This window comes from Mauremys reevesii, unplaced genomic scaffold (genome assembly GCF_016161935.1).
Source record: "Mauremys reevesii isolate NIE-2019 unplaced genomic scaffold, ASM1616193v1 Contig120, whole genome shotgun sequence".
NCBI classification, from domain to species: domain Eukaryota; kingdom Metazoa; phylum Chordata; order Testudines; family Geoemydidae; genus Mauremys; species Mauremys reevesii.
In genome coordinates, this window is record NW_024100739.1 from 205,581 (window position 1) to 221,584 (window position 16,004).

At 46.7% G+C, this 16,004-nt stretch overlaps 1 pseudogene; it reads right to left on the reverse strand.

The window, feature by feature from the left end:
• Nucleotides 1-14,491: 14,491 nt before the first annotated feature.
• Nucleotides 14,492-15,414, reverse strand: LOC120392879 (annotated as a pseudogene).
• Between the last annotated feature and the right edge of the window lie 590 nt (nucleotides 15,415-16,004).

The window sequence follows — 16,004 nt, forward strand, 5'->3', positions numbered from 1 at the left end:
CCTGGTATGGCCCACTCCTGCAGCATTTCAATGGTATGTTCCAACCAGGGTTCACACTCCTCTTCCCCAGGTATTGTGATGGGACCCCAGCAAATAACCTTAACTTACGATAGGAGCTTGATGTAGCATGGAACAGCACAACCTTTTCCAATGCTTGCCCCAGTGCTTTTTCCCAATCATCGGCCAAGGCTGCAGCCCCCAAGCTAGGAGCTGCTGAGTCAGAGCCCAACAAACCTGACTTATTAGCTATTATACAGAGTACTTTCCTCAAATATAAACACAATTGTTTTCCCAACTTAGTGAATCACTCACCAGGTGCTTACGAGCCCCCCCAAAATGTAACCCTTCCGCTAGGTGGAGCCAGGTTCATAGAATCATAGAATCTCAGGGTTGGAAGGGACCTCATGAGGTCATCTAGTCCAACCCCCTGCTCAAAGTAGGACCAAACCCAACTAAATCATCTCAGCTAGGGCTTTGTCAAGCCTGACCTTAAAAACCTCTAAGGAAGGAGATTCCACCACCTCCCTAGGTAACCCATTCCAGTTCTTCACCACCCTACTAGTGAAAAAGTTTTTCCTAATGTCCAACCTAAACCTCCCCCTCTGCAACTTGAGACCATTACTCCTTGTTCTGTCATCTTCTACCACTGAGAACAGTTTAGATCCATCCTCTTTGGAACCCCCTTTCAGGTAGTTGAAAGCAGCTATCAAATCCCCACTTATTCTTCTCTTCTGCAGGCTAAACAATCTCACTTCCTCAGCCTCTCCTCATAAGTCATGTGCTCCAGCCCCCTAATCATTTTTGTTGCCCTCCGCTGGACTCTCTCCAATTTATCCACATCCTTCTTGTAGCGTGGGGCCCAAAACTGGACACAGTACTCCAAATGAGGCCTCACCAGTGCTGAGGTTGAATATCTAGGGGTTCCTTTCCATTGATCCAACACCCTTGAGGGTATGCAGCCATTTGTGCACACACATGCCATCATATTTTTACAGAGCTCAGACATTTGAGCCCTTTTTTTTCCCAAGGTTCTTTAAACTGAAAGTGACTAGCTCCTTTGGGACAGGTTAAGCACAGTCCTTTTCTGTATTCCCACAATAATTGCAAACATTGGTAACTATATTTCACTACCCTGCATTCAGGACTAAAATAATTTGTGACCCAACACCAGCTAAATCCATTACAATGAGCAAAACACCGGTTCATCAGCTGAATATCTATTAAATCTAAGCAAAGCAGGAGCAAACTGTATTTACCTAAACACACCCAGGGTGTATCACCTAGTCTTGGGGACTTGCTGCTCTTCAATTTATCAATTTTCTGCAACACTTCCTCCTTTGTTATTTCAGGTTGACAGTTCCTCATCTTTCTTCCTGCAGGTCCCCCCAAAGAGATTCCCCACCCTTCTTCTCTAAGCAGCCCCACAAACTCTATCTTGCAATTCTCCTCTGTCCCCTCAGCTTCCCAGGATTCTAAACTTCCCCTCCCACTCCAGTAGTTATGGATTGTGCTGCCCCCACGTGACCCTCACTTTGCACTGGGGCAGCATGTGCTCTGGGGACTCACCCTGGTGTCACTAATGTAGATGATCTCTGAGCGAATGTCTTAATGGAGATGGGCCCTTAGACACAGCTCTGATGTCCCCAAGGAAAATATCAACCAATGATTTTAGCAGAAACCACAAACTCCCAGCTCTAGTGATTGGTTTTCCCTTTGAAGGCATCTTCACACCACAGGGTTACAAAGCTATTTATTGTTTATAGTGAAAACTCCCAAATCATTGGTGATCGGACATTTAACTGCCAGAGTCACAAGTGCTCGTGTTTAACCAGTCAGCCTGCAAGAAACCCTTTAATGACTCTGTGCAGAGCACCAGTGCGCAGAGCAGAGCTAATCCAGTCAGAGAGTTACATAGTCCTCTGTATGTGGCACTGGAAAACTGTGGAAAACATACTGTCATAGAGAAGGTTAAGGGGTGGCTTGATCAGTTTATAGGTACCTACATGGGGAACAGAAGTTTGATAACAGAGGTGTCTTCAATCTAGCAGACAAACGTGTAAGAGGAGCCAATGGCTGGAAGTTGAGGCTAGATAAATTTGCACTGGAGGTAAGGCACACAGTTTTAACAGGGAGGGTAATTAACCACTGGAACAACTGACCCAGGATTGCACTGGATTCTCCATCACTGGCACATTTAAAATGAGGAGTGGCTATTTTTCTAAAAGACTTGCTCTAGATCAAGCACAGGTATTGGACTCAAAGCAGGAATTAATTCAAGGATGTTGTGTTGCCTTCTGCATGAGGTAAGACTAGATTGTCACAACAGCCCTTTCTGCCTTACATCTGTGAACTGTGAAACCAGATATTGGGAATGCCAGTGCCCTGGGGTTTAAGGGTGGGGCAGTTTCTTTCCCAGGAAAATGGGAGACAGAGCTAGGGGCAGGGAACCATGGGCCTAGGTTGTTTATTGGGAAGGATGGGACATCCCCTGAACACACGGAAGCCCTGTCCTTGCCCTGGTCTCTACCTATGAATGATTGGGCCTATGACTGTGATTTCCCTCCCTTGTGTAACTTGTGGGCTGGCTCAGTGGAGGCTACTGTTTGAGGTGCTGGGATATGTGCACAGAATGACAGGGTATGACATGGAGGGGTGATGTGTGATGTCCCTGAATGAATGGGTGGAAAATGAATGGGTGCATGGAGCATGCTTCTCCCCTGGATCTGCACCAGCACAGAACCCACATTTTAGCATGCAAAGATCTTGCCCCGTCCCTCCTAACAAGCATTGGCTGTGATCTGTGGCGGGGGGGGGGGGGGGCTCACTTTAGCAGCTGATCAACTGCTCAGAAGTTTAGCCACTTTTTGATCCCTCTCCCATCTTCTTCCTACACCAGTCCTCATTGAGTGTCACATGCTGCCTGCAATCAAACACCGTCTGTGGGGATGGTCCTCTATATTGCACAAAGCAGAGAGATTGGGATTGCCATGGACTATGTGCCAGGCAATTATCGTGTACAGAAAAGGCAGGGAGGGAGGGGAGCATGAAAAGGGACACAGGTCTCAGCAGGGGCACAGGGAGCAGGACAGCCATGCAGCAGGGCACACTCTCTATCCTTTGCAAAATGCAGCTTGGGTCTCCCATCTTCAGGTGCCACCAGATGCTCTTTGTCTGCAGCTTAGAAGAGGTGCCCTCAGCCTGCCAGACTGCACAGAACATGGGACACCCTGGCCATGGGGATGTTCTAACACAGCCATACATACAGTGTATGATAAAATATGTGTATCTGAAAAAGTATAATAGATTTGAAAAGTATGAACATAGACTAGCTTCCTTGCTTCCTTATACAGCTGTTTTTTATGATGTCAATAATAATAATTTCAAATGATGATTTGTAAGCAAAGTCTAAATGAGCTCTCCCTGACAGCTAGTGATGAGCTGGGGCTGCGGGGATAGGGTTCAGGGCCAGATTATATTTACATTCATACCTAATCTACCTAGGTATCCAGCAAACAGAGCTGTGTTGTCCAAGTGATTTTTCACTGGGGTTGGGTTACAAACCACTTGAATGTGGGGGTAAGGGGGGATGAAATGTAGTTCTTATTGTATGAGTAAAGGACAATAGAACTGTACTTAGCCTGTGATGATTTGAAGGCATCAAGAGAGAGGGTGGGGACCTGTCCCTCTCCACTGTTTAAAGACAGAGCTGATTAGGACGAGCGGACCTGCCGCAGTCATGCGTGCCGGCGGGAGCTCCACCGGAGCCAAATGCCGCCCCCCCGGGAAAGGGCCGCCCCAAGCGCCTGCTTGGCGCGCTGGGGTCTAGAGCCGCCCCTGCCTGTGGGTACAGTGTTTTTGTGTAAGAGACAGCCCAGACTGCACTAGCAGCAAGGTTCCCACACTGAGAGCTCAGCTGAAATCACTGAGAGCTGGTGGAACCTCAAGAGACCAACTCGCAGAGGTCACAGTGGTAGGTGACAGCAGAAGGTGACTGTGCAGGGCCATTGGCAACAGAGTGGTGGGAGTGAACGGTGGCACAACGAACAGCCATGGCCAGAGCAAACTCTGCCTTCTTGCCCCCCACCTGGAAGGTGTACTCACGTGAAAGCACCTCTGAACTCTGAGTCTCCACTGACCAAGGACAACACCGGTGAGTGGAGTGCGGTGGAGGGAAAAGTGAGGGGCATGTTAAATAAACATTTGTTTGTTGGACTATATTTAGTCACTTTGCTCCAGAATGCTAGATTTGTGACTGGGAATGGAAACTTATATAAATATGTTTCCCAGTAGGCCAAGATTTTTAAAATGCAGTATTTGCCGAGGTTGTTATCTCATATTGTTGCTATCTTGGGAGGTCATTATGTTGGGGAGTTTCTGTACTAAACATTTTTATTATAATTAATTTTTACATAAGAATGGTCAGACCCATGGTCCATATAGTCCAGTACCCTGTCTTACAACAGTGGTCAGGGCCAAGTGCTTCAGAGGGAATGAACACAGGTCATCATCAAGTGATCCATCCCCTGTTGCCCATTCCCAGCTTCTGACAAACAGGCTAGGGACACTCAGAGCATGGCGTTGCATCCCTCTCATCCTGGCTAATAGCCACAGATGGACCTGTTCTCCAGGAATTTATCTAGTTCTTTTTAAAATCCTGTTATAGTTTTGGTCTTCACAGCATCCCCTGGCAAAGAGTTCCCTGGGTTGACTTTATATTGTGTGAAGAAATACTTCCTTTCGTTTTTTTTAAATCTGCTGCCTATTAATTTCATTGGGTGACTGCTAGCTCTTGTGTTATGTGAAGGATTAAATAAAATTTCCTTATTCACTTTCTTCGCACCAGTCAAGATTTTGTAGACCTCTATCATATCCCCATTAGTCATTTCTTTTCTAAGCTGAAAATTCCCAGTCACTTTAATCTCTCCTCCTGTTTCATACCCCTCATCATTTTAGTTGTCCATCTCTGTACCTTTTCCAATTCCAATATATATATTTTTAGGATGAGTGACCAGATCTACACACACTATTCAAGGTGTGCACGTACCATGGATTTATATAGAGGCAATATGATATTTTCTGTCTTATTATCTATCCCTTTCTTAATGATTCCCATCATTGTTTGCTTTTGTGACTGTTGCTGCACATGGAGTGGATGTTTTCAGAGATCTATCCACAATGACTCCAAGATCTCTTCCTTGAGTGTTAACAGATAATTCAGATGCCATCATTTTGTATGTGTAGTTGAGATTGCTTTCCAATGTGCATTACTTTGCATTTATCAACATTGAATTTAATTTGCCATTTTGTTGCCCAGTCACCCAGTTTTGTGAGATCCCTTTGTAGCTCTTCGCAGTCTGCCTGGGACTTAACTATCTTGAATAGTTTTGTATCATCTGCAAATTTTGCCACATCACTGTTTACCCATTTTTCCCAGATGAATATGTTGAATAGGACTGGTCCCAGTACTGATCCCTCAAGGATACCACTATTTATCTCTCTCCATTCTGAAAACTGATAATTTATTCCTACCCTTTGTTTCCCATCTTTTAACCAGTTATTGATCCATGAGAGGATCTTCCCTCTTACCCCATGATGGCTTACTTTTCAAAAGTCAATTTAAATTAAACACATTTTTTTTAAATTATATATTTTTTTAGAAATCTAGATCTGTTATGTGTTTTGGTGTAACTTGCATTTTCCTTATGTTAAATTTGTATTATCCTAACAAAACATTTACTTTCTTCACATCAGTCAAGATTTTAAAGACCTTTAGCATATCCCCCCTTAGTCATCTCTTTTCTAAGCTGAGAATTCCCAGTCATTTTAATTTCTTCTCCTGTTTCATACCCCTAATCATTTTAGTTGCCCATCTCTGTACTTTTTGCATTTCCAGTATGTCTTTTTTGGGATGAGGTAACCAGATCTGCACACAGTATTCAAGGTGTACATGTGCCATGGATTTATATAGAGGCAATATGATATTTTCTGTCTTATTATCTATCCCTTTCTTAAAAAAGCAAAGGTTTCAGAGTAGCAGCCGTGTTAATCTATATTGCAAAAAGAACATAAGCTTTCGTGGGCTACATCCGATGAAGTGGACTGTAGCCCACGAAAGCTTATGCTCAAATAAATTTGTTAGTCTCTAAGGTGCCACAAGTGCTCCTGTTCTTTTTAAAAAAGCAAACAGAATGTTGGGAATCACTGACTGCCGCTGCACACTGAGTGGATGTTTTCAGAGAACTATCCACAATGACTGCAAGATCTTTCTTGAGTGTTAACAGCTAATTCAGACTCCTTCATTTTGTATGTATAGTTGAGATTGTTTTCCAGTGTACATTACTTTGCATTTATCAACATTAAATTTCATCTGCCATTTTTGTTGCCCAGTCACCCAGTTTTATGAGATCCCTTTGTAATTCTTCACAGTCTGCCTGGGACTTAACTATCTTCAATAGATTTGTATCATCTGCAAATTTTGCCACCTCACTGTTTACCCATTTTTCCAGATCATTTAAGAATATGTTGAACAGCACTGGTCCCAGTACCGACCCCTCAGGGATACCACTATTTATCTCTGTCCATTCTGAAAACTGGTAATTTATTCCTATCCTTTGTTTCCCATCTTTTAACCAGTTACTGATCCATGAGAGGACTTTCCTCTTACCCCATGATGGCTTACTTTTCAAAAGTCAATTTAAATTAAATACTTTTTTTTAAATGTATTTTTTTTAGAAATCTAGACCTGTTATGTGTTTTGGTGTAACTTGCATTATTCTTATGTTAAATTTGCATAATCCTAACAAAACATTTACTTTATTCATATCTCTTTTATATATCTCATTAGTCCTGACACCCCACCCTGTAAATTCGAACACCCCCCCTAATTTCAATTCCTGGGGAAACCACTGCCCCCCATGACAAACTGAGGAAGACCTCCCCGAGCTGTGTCTGAATCAGAATCAGAGGCTTGTCAGCTACAATGCCTCCTCACCAATATCACTTCTTGCTCTGGTGCTTAATTCTCAGTTTTAAGATCCAGGGCATTTAAAATACTGTGCACTGACTTGTCCTCCTTATTGCAGCAAAAACTCCAGCTGGTTCTTCAGGGTCACCGGCAGTGCAAATCTGCTTCCTCCACCTTCATAGATGACCAAATCCCTCCATTCAGCAGTATGTGATCCACTGGGCCTTGCAGGACGATTGGCTAGTAAACTTTTCAGTTCACTGACTCACCTGCCCAGCGCGAGGGACAAAGTATTGGGCTATGGGTGCCATCGATGGCCCTGCACAGTTCGGAAACCCCATTCTCTGAAAACCAATTAGTAGTGCTGGAACTTTTCTTATGACACCCACCTGTGGGTACATCAGTGTTCACTGCCTCACAAACCTGCACAGCCACAACCCTGACAGTGGATGGGTCAACCCCAAAGTGGTTTACAATGGACCTATAGCTGTCTGGTGCAGCCAGCGTCCACAAGGTAATAGTATCAGAGGGGTAGCCGTGTTAGTCTGGATCTGTAAGAGCAGCAAAGAATCCTGTGGCACTTATAGACTAACAGACGTTTTGCAGCATGAGCTTTCGTAGGTATCCGACGAAGTGGGTATTGTTAGGGACTTTAACCCCAACAGCGAAATTCGTTGTCTGTTCAGCTAGAGAGACAGTCAACACCAGCAAGATCCCATCAAAAGCCTTTTATTGACAAGTGCACGCATCAACAAAAGGCCGCTCGTCTCCAGTGAGAACCAGGGCCTTTTTACAGCTTAGCATTAGCCTATATAGACAGTTTTATTACGTCATACATCACTCACTTGAGCAAAACCCACCCCCCTTTGTTTAACAACTTAAAACTAGACACTTTTAATATACACACATGCCTAGACTTTATGTCTACAACTTTAGATTATTAATTATATCTTAACAACACCCAAAAGTTAGAAATACAGGGGAGTTTTTAAACAAACCTATAACTCAACCAAAAAGTTAGAATCTGAACCGTGGGATGCTAGAGTTCCTTATCAGCTCTTCAAACACTGTCCTTAGCACAGCTAATGGCATGCCAGCAATGCAATCCCTGGTTTATCTCAGGCTTGTCTCACGTTTTCCAGGGCTCTGTTAAACAATACTGCTTTTCAATACTTTTCCACTCTGGGATTATCAAAACCTTTGCTAGCCTGATTTCAGTCAGGTTAGCATAACTGTTTTATCTGCTATATTTTCATTCAGGCCTAACAGTATTCACCCACGAAAGCTCATGCTGCAAAACGTCTGTTAGTCTATAAGGTGCCACAGGATTCTTTGCTGCTTTTACACAAGGTAATAGCCACCCACTTCTGAACTGGTGCGGCTTCCCTGAATCAAGTGTTCTGGTGCTGGAGAGTTGGCACAAGCTCATCACAGAGCTCCATGTAGGTCTATTGCCTCATTCGGCACACAACTTACACCTTACCATAGGGTGCTGGTTCTCCTTCACCAGATGTGACAGTCACTAGAAGGACGCACCGTGACAATACAGGCATTCACATAACTATACCATGTGGGCAGAATTGACTTGTCAGTGCCCCACAGGGTCAGCCATCTTCAATGTGTCAGAAAATGCTGGGGCAGAATTCCATCCAGCAGCTTGCTGAGCACCCACTTCACTGCATAACCATTTATCCCTCAGTAAGGAATGGGAGACGAACCAGATCATCATCCAATTGCTCCATGTCTTCTACCCAGTTCTGTGGGGAGTGACAATCAGAGAGTGACATGATCAAGAACTGCCACAGGCAAGCATGTGAAGGTGGAGGACAGTACCAATATCCCACAGCAAAGTGGTTCTTGTAGTATCTCCCTGTGACACACAGAGCCCTGAGATACCACCCCTGAAGTGGCAGGGCTATTGCTGTGTACTTACAGTGGCAGTGTGGCCACAGGGCTATGCATGTACACAGTGTTATACCTGTTTCCATCAACGCATAGGTGGGTTTTTGGTCATGAGTAAGTGATGCAAATGGGGGCATAGTCTTAGCGTGAGGGGAAAAAGCTCTCGCCAACATAAGCTCCAAATCAGACCAGTCACATTAAAAAAAAAAAAAAGGACCAATGCTGGTGTGACGTGGTGATTACTCTAGAGGTCACTTTCCCACATAAAGCTGAATCCAAAGCCCAGGAAAAGATTCCCTTTGATTCAGTGGGCTTTGGAGCAGACCCATAAAGCCAATTCATGCGCCACTGAAGTCAATGGGAGTTTTGCAGTCAGGGCGGGCTTAAGCCAGTGCGGGGCCCGATTCTTGGGGCATGTACTCTCCGGGTGGCACTTCGAATTTGCGGGGTTCCGGCCGAGGTAGCGGGGATGCGGGACTTCCGCCAGGGGAACTGGGCTGCGGGGTTGCGGTGCTCCGGCCGGGAGAGGGGGACCGCGGGATTGCAGGGCTCCGGCCGGAGTAGCGGGGCCGTGGGACATGCAGCGCTCCAGCGTGGGGAGCGGGACCGCGGGGTCCCTGGGCTCTGACCGGGGAAGCGGGAGGGCGGAGTTGCGGGGCTCCAGCCAGGAGAGCGGGACCGCGGAGTTAAGGTGCTCCGGCCGGGAGAGCGGCGCTGCGAGGTTGCGGGGTTCTGGCCAGGGTAGCGGGACCACAGGTTTGCGGGGCTCCGGCTGGAAAAGCAGGGCTGCAGGGCTCCGGCCGAGGTGGCAGGGCTGCGGGAGTTGCCGCGCTCGGCCGGGGAAGCGCGACCGCAGGGTTGCTGAACTTCGGCCGGGAGAGCGAGACCATGGGGTTGAGGTGCTCCGGCCAAGGGAGAGGGACCGCGGGGTCTCTGGGCTCCGGCCAGGGGAAGCGGGACGGCGGGTTGCGGGGCACCGGCCAGAGGAGCGGGGCCACGGGATTGCGGGGGGTCCGGCCGTGAGAGCGGGGCAGCGAGTGTTGCCGCGTTCGACTGGGGGAGTGGGACCGCCGGGTTGCGGGGTTCTGGCTGGGGTAGCAGGACAGCGGGAGTTGCGGCACTCGGGCGGGAGACTGTGACCGGGGGGTTGCGGGGCTCCGCCCAGAAGAGCAGGGTTGCGGGCCTCGGGCTGCGGTAGCGGGGCCACGGGACTTGCAGCGCTCGGACAGGGGAGCGGTACCGTGGGGTTGCGGGGTTCCAGCTGGGAGAGCAGGACTGCGGAGTTGCGGGGCTTCCGGCTGGGAGAGCGGGTCCACGGGGACTGTGGGCTCTGCCAGGGGAGCGGAACAGCGGGGTTGCAGGCAGGGCCGGCTCTAGACCCCAGCGCGCCAAGCGCGTGCTTGGCGCGGGGTCCCACGGGAGAGCGGCAGGCAGCTCCGGCGGACCTCCCGCAGGCATGCCTGCGGAAGGTCCGCTGGTCCCGCGGCACCAGTGGACCTCCTGCAGATGTGCCTGCGGAGGGGCTGCGGGACCAGCAGCCCCTCCGCAGACATGTCTGCAGGAGGTCCACCGGCGCCGCGGGACCGCTGACTGCCAGAGCGCCCCCCGCGGCGCGGCGCCCTGCTTGGGGCGACGGAAATCCTAGAGCCACCCCTGCTGCCAGGGGGCAGCACCCCAGCTAAAGGGGCACCGGGTCCAGGGAGGGGCACGGGGACCAGAGGACAGGTGGATCACTGGCCTGCAGAGGGTGCTCTGGAGCTGGAATGAGCTAATTCCCAGAAGTCACCAGCAGGAGGCGCTGCAGGGGTGAGTCTGCACCTCTACAGGCTGTTTAAACGAGGACGCTTTTACTCATGCGTTGGTTCAGTCTATATTATATTGCCATTGTTATCTTGGTGAAAATCCCTGTTTCACCACTCAGTGCTGTGCTGATCAGAGTATTGAAAGTCATTAAATTAAACTGCATTAAAACAAAACTCATTTCATGCAACTTCAGGGTCAGTGAAAGTTCTCAGCTATAACATTTCCTAAAGAAGCCAACAACATATCTACCCAGATATCTACCTACATGAATGATGATTCCACCCACATGATAATTAGTTGCTGAAATTTGATTCAAATCCTGCATGGCATGTTTAGAAACAAGGGTTCCAAAAAAAGGAGACACCTCATTAAACAGAAAATGTTGATGCTCTGATGCATTTGTGGTTGTATTAAAATTGAATACGGTAACTTTAAATGTTGGGCAGGGTTCCTGGGCGTGCTTGCATGCTAGGGAGCTCGGTAGGGCATAAGAACATAAGAACGGCTGCACCGGGTCAGACCAAAGGTCCATCTAGCCTAGTATCTGTCTACCGACAGTGGCCAATGCCAGGTGTCCCAGAGGGAGTGAACCTAACAGGCAATGATCAAGTGATCTCTCTCCTGCCATCCATCTCCACACTCTGACAAACAGAGGCTAGGGACACCATTCTTACCCATCCTAGCTAATAGCCATTTATGGACTTAGCTACCATGAATTTATCCAGTCCCCTTTTAAACATTGTTATAGTCCTAGCCTTCACAACCTCCTCAGGTAAGGAGTTCCACAAGTTGACTGTGCGCTGCATGAAGAAGAACTTCCTTTTATTTGTTTTAAACCTGCTGCCCATTAATTTCATTTGGTGACCCTTAGTTCTTGTATTATGGGAATAAGTAAATAACTTTTCCTTATCCACTTTCTCAACATCACTCATGATTTTATATACCTCTATCGTATCCCCCCTTAGTCTCCTCTTTTCCAAGCTGAAGAGTCCTAGCCTCTTTAATCTTTCCTCTTATGGGACCCTCTCTAAACCCCTAATCATTTTAGTTGCCCTTTTCTGAACCTTTTCTAGTGCTAGAATATCTTTTTTGAGGTGAGGATACCACATCTGTACACAGTATTCGAGGTGTGGGCGTACCATGGATTTATATAAGGGCAATAAGATATTCTCCGTCTTATTCTCTATGCCCTTTTTAATGATTCCTAACATCCTGTTTGCTTTTTTGACCGCCTCTGCACACTGCGTGGACATCTTCAGAGAACTATCCACGATGACTCCAAGATCTTTTTCCTGACTCGTTGTAGCTAAATTAGCCCCCATCATGTTGTATGTATAGTTGGGGTTATGTTTTCCAATGTGCATTACTTTACATTTATCCACATTAAATTTCATTTGCCATTTTGTTGCCCAATCACTTAGTTTTGTGAGATCTTTTTGAAGTTCTTCACAATCTGCTTTGGTCTTAACTATCTTGAGCAGTTTAGTATCATCTGCAAACTTTGCCACCTCACTGTTTACCCCTTTTTCCAGATCATTTATGAATAAATTGAATAGGATTGGTCCTAGGACTGGCCCTTGGGGAACACCACTAGTTACCCCTCTCCATTCTGAGAATTTACCATTAATTCCTACCCTTTGTTCCCTGTCCTTTAACCAGTTCTCAGTCCATGAAAGGACCTTCCCTTTTATCCCATGACAGCTTAATTTACGTAAGAGCCTTTGGTGAGGGACCTTGTCAAAGGTGTTCTGGAAATCTAAGTACACTATGTCCACGGATCCCCTTGTCCACATGTTTGTTGACCCCTTTAAAGAACTCTCTCTATATATAGGGCAGCACACAATCGGAGTGTAGCAGCAGCCAGTCAGCAGGTACCCAGTGAGTTGTGCCTCTCTGTTATAGGCAGTAGCCTGCGTTCTCTTCCTCTGAGTTTTGGGTTCTTACGTGTTGTTGTTCTGGCTCCTAAGAAACAAATTAGCAAGACTTTGCGAACATCCAGCAAGAGTATTTTATATTTTCTTTAACTTGTCTGCTTGTGTGCCACAAACCGTGAAAGGCACAATCTCATCCAAAATAAAATACACTTATGAAGCCAAATGTCCTTTTGAAACAAAAAATGGAACCATTTCATTCTGGTCAGGTTGATCTTACTGAAGCACTTCACTTTTCCTTTCCCTTTCACAGGGAGGAGCCTAAATTAGGTTTCCCTAAATCCATGATTGGAATAGTGACGCAAAGCCTCACTAGAAGCCAAGCAGCTCGGAAAGAATGGGATGATCGCAATATAGTAGAACCCTGTTTATCTAACCCTCCATTATCCGGTTCTCTGTATTAACCCAACAACCAGCGCACATCGGTCCAGAAGAGGGCAATCTCTCCTATGGTCACTAGATGGCGATGCAGCCTGGCACGTTCCCATTCATCCCATTATCGATGTTTTGGTTAACCAATCTGGCCCTGGTCCCAACTTGATGGGATAAAGGGGGTTCCGCTCTCCTTGTGAGCAATCATTTGATGCAGGGGATCTGCTGCTGGTGTTATTCCTTGTTGAAAAGTACAGATTGCAAAACTGATGGGAGGGGCCTTCTGAGGTGGTAGGGAGGGGTCAGGCTGTTACCTGCAATGTACACAGGCCCCACAGCAGGGACGCAACTCGGACTGTGCATATAAACAGCTTAAAAGTGCATCACAACAGTGAAGCCATTGTCAAGATGCTATTCTGTGCAGAGGATTGTAAGACAGCCCCTGTTCCTGATCTGAGGCCTGAATGCAATAGGGATATCCCACTCGAGAGCATTGAGGTGTGTGAAGGGGTCACCCTAAGTGAAAAGACAGAGGTCATGGCTGGTCTGCAAAGTGACTGGCAGGTATGATCAAGCAGGCCAGGCCTGACTCAGAAAAGTTGCCTAAAATGAACACTGTGGGATCACAACCTGCACCCAGCAAAGCATCCCACAGAACTGGTACATTGCGGCAGCAAGTTCATAAGGAGATGGCAAGCCTGCTTACAACACTCCTTCTCTTACCTCCATATTACAAGTGGCAAACAGAGGGAAAGGGGTTTTAAAGGTATTTAGGCTACATAAATCCCATGGATTTCAACAGGAATTAGGAACTGAAATCCCTTTAAAAAATCGTGCCCAAAGTGATTTGCTCAAGATCACAAAGGAAGTCTGCAGCGGGGGCAGAATTTAAACTCAGACCCCTCAAGTCTTAGGCGAGTGCAATAACCTCTGGCATCCTTCCTTTCTCCTGCGTGTGTCTAATGACGTGTTTCTGTCTATCTAACCCCAGACATAACCATGTCTCTGTCTATCTAGCCCCAGAGAAAAACATCCGTCTGTCTAGTGTCTACCTGTCTGTCCTTAAACAGAACCACCTGTCTGACTATCTAGCTATAAAAACACCTCTCCATGTGCACCTCTCTTTATTTAATTGTACAGGGATTTCAGGTGGGGGCTGTGGGAACTGAGATAATAGTGGTGGCAAACGGAAATAATTACAGTCTGAGCATCTCCTCTTTATATCATCTGCTAAATTAAGCAACGTAGTTCAGAAGGTAGTGGAACAAGCAGGGGGAGGTGTCTATATTGCAGAAATCACATATCAGTGCATAAAGGAGAAGCTGTAACACAGTTACTGGACACTGTTTTTCAAGGGACATGGTGCCTTCCTTCATTATGAGGCTGAAGTTCCATTTCCATATTGTTTTCTCCTGTAAATCATATGATGATATGCAGAAATTTCTGCATAATGACTTAATGAGTGAGAACTAGCTCATATCTGCACTCCAGGACTGATCAGAAAAACCAGTCCCCATATTTACATACAGCGAGGAATAATTTTCTGGTGTATTGTCCTCCTCAGGGTGTCCTTCACCTCCTTGTTCCTCAGGCTGTAGATCAGGGGGTTCAGCAGGGGGATCACAAGGGTATCGGACACGGCCACCATTTTCTCCCACTCCACTGAGCTGCCAGAGGAGGGTCGTAAATATGTAAAGATCAGGGTCCCATATAAGAAGGAAACGACAGTCAGGTGGGAGGTGCAGGTGGAGAAGGCTTTGTGCCTTCCTGCCGTGGAGCGGATCCTCAGGATAGCAAAGATGATGTAAGTGTAGGAGATGAGGATGGTGAAAATGGTGCCTATTGTTTCTATGGCTGCAAAGATGAAATGCACTCGCTTATTGATACGAAAGTCAGAGCAGGAGATTTCTTGGAGTGGGCGAATATTGCAGAAGAAATGATCGAGGACATTGGAGTGGCCAAAGGACAGACTGAATACATTGACACAGGTGCTTAGGGAAGAGCCAGCCACCACCTGGAAGCAGACTTTCTTGGACAGGATGACATAATAAAGCAATGGGTGGCAGATGGCCACAAAGCGATCGTAGGCCGTCACAGCCAGGAGGCAAAGCTCATTGTTGGCACAGAAGGAGAAGAGGAAAACTGAACCACACACCCAGGGAAAGAAATGTCTTTACTTGTCACTAGGGAACTGAGCATCGCCTTGGGGGCAATCACAGAGGAGGAGACAACATCTAAGAGGGACAAGTTGCTGAGGAAAAAGTACATGGAGCTGTGGAGTTGGGAGTCAACGCTAATCAGCACAATCATCCCGACATTCCCCACCAGCCTGCAGAAATAAATGGCAAAGAAGAACACAAAGAGGATGTTTTGCAGCTTTAGACTGTCAGTGATTCCCCAGAAAATGAAGCCAGTCACTCTGGTGCAGTTTCCGGGAGCCATTTCTCCTGTCACTGTGCTCTGTGCCAAAGAAGAGGCAGAGGAGGGGATAGAAGCAATGGGTACCACAACAATCAATCTGATGTACAGTGGAGACTCGTGTTCTCTCTTAAGAGATGCCGAAACAACGGAAATTCAATTTCGTCAGAGATTCCAAAGCCCATTTTGATTATCTAGACCCGTGGATTTTTTTCTCATTTGTGGATGAATCCAAAATTTTGAATGGAGGTGGAAATTGTAGACACAATCTGTGGAGCCCTAGGAATCCATGGCCCACAGGTTGACAAACCTTGTGCTATGGCAACAACCACCTCTGGAGGAGCCCTTAGATACAGTCTGTGGATCCCACGGTGTTCGCAGACGATAAATTCAACCCCCCCAGTCTAGTCCAATTGCTGGTATAACACAGGTCCTAATTTTTTTCCAATAGTTTTCATTGTAAAGTAGAGCATGTCTTTTAAACAATCATCCAATCTTGAATTTAAAATCGTCCGTAAACTGAGTATCCACCACGACCCTTGGTAAATCATCCCAAGAGTTAATTACCCTCCCTGTTAAGAGAAGCTTTTTATGTCGAGCTGGTCAAAATTCCC